The following is a 6,831-nucleotide window of genomic DNA, read 5'->3' on the forward strand; positions in this document are numbered from 1 at the left end:
CTATCTATCTATCTATCTATCTATCTATCTATCTATCTATCTATCTAATCTATTTATTTTACAGCTAATATCCACTGATTTTGGTGTTCCACAGCCAAACATTAGGCAGAGCCTGGGGAGTCCTGCAGAGGAGGAGGGAGAAGAATATCGGAGAAACCAGAGGGGTTAGGGACACCACAAGAACACAGCTCACAGAATCCAATAACTGGGACTCATGGAGACTCACAGAGATCAGGGAGCCTGTACAGGTCTGACCTAGGTCCTCTGCAAATATTTTATGGCTGAGTGCTTGATGTTCTGAGATTCCTAACAGTGGGAGCAGGGGTTGTCCCAGAGTTTTTTTCTTTTCCTACTGATGGGACTCTTTTTTTTTTTTCTCCTACTGGGTTTCTAAGTCCAGCCTTGATGTGATGGTGTGTGCCTGACCTTATTGTACTTTGTTATGTTGTGTTTGGTTAATGTCCCTGGGAAGTTCTTTTCTGAGGGGAAGTAAGGGTGAAATGTGGATCTGGGGAAGATGAGGTGGGGGAGAGAGACTTGGGGGAGGTATAGGAGGGGAAACTATAGTTGGGATGTAATATATGAGAGCATAATAAAAAAAAACAAATGAAAAAATAGTTTATGGTAAAACATAATCTAATTTTCTGCATCCTTACCAACGGTTGGCACTATGATCTCGGTGTTTGTGTGTGTCGCTCCAGAATGGTTGCAATCCCAACCCCTAGCTAATCTGGGATATGGGCCCTCCCCAAATATCAGAACCACAAGTGCTTTGATCTTGGATTTTCTGGAACCCAGAACTATGAGAAATCAGTTCCTGTCATTTGTAAGGCGCCTGGGCTGCAGCTGGTGCAACAAGCTCAGTGGCTGAAGAGAGTTTACATTATCAGCTTGATGGATTGACTTTCATAGCCGTCTGTAGTCATATCGTATTATAGTTTTAATGACTGATGATTTCTTTTTTCATTTCTTCCAATTTCCATGTTCCAAAACATCCTTTCTTTCCACACTATTTATCAATTAGCTTTTCTTACATTTGAGCTCAATGATTTTTTTTTTGAAAAACAATGTCTGTGAAAACAAAATACAAATGCTCTTGAAGACGACCCTCCTTTGAACTTTAGTCTTCTATCACCACGTCATTAGGTCATAGTTTTCTATTTCTTGAAATAATTTCTGATGATCTGATTTTGATTTGGAGGTTATTTGTGATGCTGACTGGCACTTAAGAAAAGACAAAAAGATACTGATCACTGTACTATATCCTCTTAGGGTTTGGTTGACTAGATGATCCTCGGTTTTACTGATGTTAAGCAGTACTGCCTTGAAGTACAGAGCCCACGAGGTTGAAAGCCACACACATAATCAGAGCTCTATTTGGCAACCTTGCCCACAGGTTCTCCGTACGAGCTTCACATCAGACTACTGTAGAAGCTTAGTGATGAGGAGCCTCATCTTTAGAGATGGGATGCTGCTGATTTGGGCTAACGACTGAGCATCACTTGAGTCTCCCAGGCATCCTAGTGTGCCTCAGCAACAGGAAAAAAACACTCTAATTATGTAATGTGTTTCATGGGTTTCCAGTCTCAGCACACCAACATTTCTATCTTATGAATAGGGAAACACCGATTTGCTCTGCCCACCATTATCATTGCTTTAAAATACATTTTGTCACCCTAACAGAAAAGGGAATAATCAAGGAACAAAATGGAATAAATTGAGTTCTAAAAATACTTCTTTGGCTAGGCATTGATGGCACATGCCTTTAATTCCAGCATTTTGGAGGCAGAGGCAGTTGGATCTCTGTGAGTTTGAGGCCAAGCTGGTCTATAGGGGGAGGGAGAGGAAAAGGGGAGGGAGAGGGAGAGACAGAGGGGGTAGGAAAGGGGAGAGAGGGGGGAGGGAGGGGGAAGGAGGAGAAGAGAGGGGGAGGGAGGGAGGGAAGAAAAGAGAGAGAGAGAGAGAAATTCTAGGACAGCTAGGGCTACACAGAGAAACCATCTTAAAAAACCAAACGAAATCAAACCAAAAACTCTCTTCAAGTGATATCATATTATTTTATTTCTCATTGCACTAAAAACAGTTGCCAATTTTTCCACAAGTCATCAATAACCCTTGTGAAAGAATTGAGAACTTTGAAACCAGACACATCAGTAGCCCTTCCCCCCACCCCGCCACTGTGCCTTTGTTCCATCTTAATTCTTCCTGATGAGTCCTTCTGAATGTGAGTCCTTCTTCCTTCCTTCCTTCCTTCCTTCCTTCCTTCCTTCCTTCCTTCCTTCCTTCCTTCCTTCCTTCCTTCCCTTCCCTTTCCTCCTTCTTCCTCTCCCTTTCCTTGCTTTTCTTCCCTTTTCCTTCATTCTTTCCTTTCGTCCCTCCCTCCCTTTATTCCTCCCTTCCTCCCTTCCTTTTCCTCCTTCCCTCATCTTCTCTCCCTCCCCTTCTTTCCTTCTCCTAACATCAAAATCGTGCAAATATCTGGAAGTAGTAGACAATCACAGACTGATTCAGAACAAAGCTGCTAAGATAGTTATACCCACCATGCGAGGCGAGTAACAGTCAACACAGGGCTGAGATTTAAGAATATTAAGGCTAGGCTCTTTTGTCTAGCTTATTGGATGTACAAGTATATATTTTCTCTGTGGTAGACCTTGATATGATGACATAATCAAGAAACCAAGAATGACCCTCTGAGATGAGAGAGAGGAAAAATACCTTTCATTCTCTTTGCTTCATCCTAGATAGATATCCTTGGATACTGACTACTATATGTGTGGAAGTCACAGAAAATTCAGTACTTAAAAGCGAATTCATCAGGGGAAGCATAAAAGAGAAGCAATTTTGGTTTGTTTGATCTTTAGTTTCCTGTCAAAGCTGATGTCTCAAATTTCCCTAATTTGTTTCCCACTGGTCTGTTTTGGTGGCTGTATCTGGTTTTCAGAAGCTTTGGCTGAGCACCCCCATGCTGGTTGTCATTAGACAAGTAAAAACAAGTTTTCTTTTATAGTGAAAATTGCCAAGATATCTTAAAAAAAAAAAGTAGCCACAAAGAATTTTTTTTCTTTGAAAAATTAAGTAACAAACCATTTTCTTTTTGACATGTGCCAAATACATTAAATTACCTTTTACCATTTGCTAATTTTTCAGTGACTCAGAAGAAAAAAAAATAAAGAAAAGAGAAAAAAAAGTCAGGGCTTGAAATACAGGATTGTGATGAACAAGGGGAGGTAGTTGTACTTTTTTGACTGTGCTTTGAACCCTGTCAGAAGAATATTTCTGTGTAGGTGCCTATTTTTCTCTGACCAGACATAGTTTGGGGAGTGACAAACAAGGCTGAAAAGAGACACTGCTATAATTTACACATTGCTGAAAGAGCAAATACTTTTCCTAAGGAAGAATAGACTGTTAAACTTGGCTATGCAACAATTTAAGAAGAAATGATAAATTAGCACCATAAATATCAAATTGAATCCTCGAGGCTCTAGACATTTTCCTGTGAGGGTTTTTTAGAGTTTCAAGGGAGGAAAGCATTCAAAAGATCATTGGATAATGACAAGATCTAGTGCTACTACAAATACTCAGAGCTGTAGTCCGAGATGACGAGATTTTTGTTTCCTCATGGATCTTGGGTTCTCTTATAAATCCAACTCCATCTCTAAATTCTAGTTTTATTTCATGGAACATTTAATATTGGTCATTCTAGCATCCTACACTTAGACACATTTCTAGAATAATTATGAAAATATCTTTCTGAGGGGTGTATTAGGTACTTGTCTGCTTGCTGAGAAGAAACATCTGAGCAAATTCACTTAAATAAATAGGGGTTTATTCTGGCTCACAATTTGAGGTTACCATTCAGCTAAGTCATGGCAGTAGGGATTTGAAGCAGCTGGTCACACTGCCCGCAGTCAGGAAGCAGGGAGCAATGAAGGCTGACACTCAGCATCTTTTCTCCTCTTTGTTTAGAATAGAATTCACAATAAAGATAAGTCTTCTCCCCTCAGCTAATCTCATCTAGACTGATAGACCTTGTCACAGGGGGCTCCACCACATGAATCAGTAGTTAAGAAAATGTCCTACAGGGCTGCCTACAGCCTTGTCTCTAGGAGCCATTTTCTTAATCTAGGTTTCCTCCTCTCAAGACACCTGTAGCCAGCACTCCAAGCTTCGCTTTGACCAGTAAACGGCCATAAATATTGCCTGTTTCATAGAGTCCATGTGGGGCTTGAGCAAGCTCCTGGCTTCTTTAAGGAAGCAAACTGAACTACAAGTAAGCAAAGCAAACTACTACAGGCAGCAAGCCAGTCAGCAGACTCCTCCGTGGCCTCTGCATCAGCTCCTGCCTCCAGGGTCCTGACCTGTCTGAGTTCCTGACCTTGCTGCTTTTAATGATGAACTGTTATATGGACTGTGAGTGAAATAAACCCTTTCCTTCGCAGGTTGCTTTTGGTCCCTTTGTTTCATCACAGCAATGAAACCCTAACTATGACTCTCAGAGAGGTTTAATAACTAGACCAAGGTCAGAATCGGAGTGACAGGACCAGAAATCCTCAAGATGTTTTGGAGTCCAGTCCAAGACAGGTATCTCTCGTGTGGAGTCCCCAGCTTTGGAGGGGGGCGGTCAGAGCCTACATCTTCCCAAGGATTGAACAGTTTTTTTCAAGGACTAGTAACGTCTACCGCAGGCCTCTGTGGGGACACCAGGGCAGACTCTAGCTTCCCAGCTGAAGCTCTTGTGAACTCATCACTGCTCTGTGAGAGTCCCTATGGCACTGACCTGAGTTGGGAAGCATGGATCCCTTGCCATTCTTCACATCCACCACCCAGGTGGCTTCTTTGCCTCCAGGGCCATCCTTCACTTTGAAGGCAAAAATCCCACCAATCTTCTTCACGAACTGTTCCCCTTCCTGGAAGCAGAAGTAACACCAAGAATTACCTTCAGTCCCCTCCTCTGGCTTTAAATACATATTTAAACGTGACATGGCATGAGCAGCTGGGATGGCAGAGTCCTCAAACACTGACTGATAGGATATTTACTCAGAAGTCAGAAGGAAACCAGCAACAATTCCCCATCTGTCAACTCTGAAAAGCAGCTTTACGGATGGAAAGAAGGGGTAACTTCTAATTTTGGTTCTCCACAATGAAGACTTAAAGTGACTCTGAAACAAAGCTGTCTTTAAAAGTTTAATTCCTGTCTTAGTATAAAGAGCTATGTAAAAAAAATATTCCATTTGCCTCTTGATTTTGTATCTTGTCACAGACCTTGTCAAGTTGACTGTCCAATAAGGTCATGTTTTTCTTTTTTTTCTTCTTTAGTCTATCTCAGTAATAATTAGGACAACAGTATTGTTCTTTTCTGAAGAGCATTTGTAGTGTCTGGGGAAGGACTTAGACTTAAAATAAGGACGGATAGTAGATACGGACTTAAAATAAGACTTAAAATAAGGATGGTGAAATGGATGTTTGGATATTAATTGGATAGTGTTTCAGTGGATGACTAGATGGATTTGAATGTTTTGTCCTGTTTAGAAACAGCTGAAATTATTGGGAGAGAGAAATTTGAGTCACACTATTTCATGGGCCATATTTTTTATTCTGTTATCAGAATAAAACATATTCCTATGGTAGTTTGAATACAAATGGCCCACCTAAGCTCATATGTTTAGATGCTTAATCATCAGAGAGTGGCACTACTTGGAAGAGATTAGAAGGTCTGGTCTTGTTGGAGGAAGTGTGCTACTGGGGTGGGCACTGGGGTTTCAAAGCTTATGTCAGGCCCAGCTCTCTCTCTCCCCCTCTCCTTCTCTCTTTCTCCCTGCTGCCTGTAGATCTGGATGTAGAACTCTCAGCTACTATGTCTGCATATTGCCATGTTTCTAACCATGGCATAATGGATTAAACCTCTAAGATTGTGAGCAAGCACCACTTAAATGCTTTCTTTTATAAGAGTTGCCATGTTGTCTCTTCATAACAATAGAACACTGTCTAAGATGGTTTCTAAAGATTTATGGAGAGTTTTTATGACCTAAAATTTGGACCTGGATCTTATATCTAGTATTTAGAAGCCTTTCTAGTGAAAACACTGTAATGGTATATTTCACACTCTCTATGCACATTCTTTGATGGCTGCTCTCTTCTTTAGGATTACAAAAATGTGTTTGATTCCATGAGAGAGAGCTGGGTAGTTGATATCCTACAGTAACCAGTTCATTAACCTAATAAAAACATTGGATTAATATCATAAAAATGTCAATGTTATCTCACATGTATCTATGCAGAGTTGAAGTAGAACCACGATAAATAGTTGTTCAAGTTTTTGTCATCTACATATGTGTGGTGGTTTAAATAGGTTGACCCCTATAAACTCACGTGCTTGGCTACAGGAAGTGGCACTATTTGGAGGTGTGGCCTTATTAGAGGAAGTGTATCACTATAGGGGTGGGCTTTGAGGTTCTATATGCTCAAGCTACACCCAGTCACACAGTCTCTCCTTCCTGCCTGCTGATCAAGATGTAGAACTCTTAGCTCGTTCTCCAGCACCGTGTCTGCCTGAATGCTGCCATGCTTCTTACCATGATGTTAATGGACTAAACCTCTGAAACTGTAAGTCAGCTTCGCATTAAATGTTCTTTATAATAGTTGACTTGGTCATAGTGTCTCTTCACAGCAATAAAACCCGAACTAAGAAAATAAAAAGGCTATATGTATTCTCACATACTAAGACATTCTTTTCTTTTCTTTTTTTTTTTTTTTTTTTTTTTTTTGACTGTATCTTTGGTTGGCCTGTATTTTCTGTGCAGTCCAAACTGGTCTTGAACTCACATAGATCTG

Source organism: Psammomys obesus, unplaced genomic scaffold, assembly GCF_907164565.1.
Source record: "Psammomys obesus unplaced genomic scaffold, mPsaObe1.curated_primary_1811, whole genome shotgun sequence".
Taxonomy (NCBI): Eukaryota; Metazoa; Chordata; class Mammalia; order Rodentia; family Muridae; genus Psammomys; species Psammomys obesus.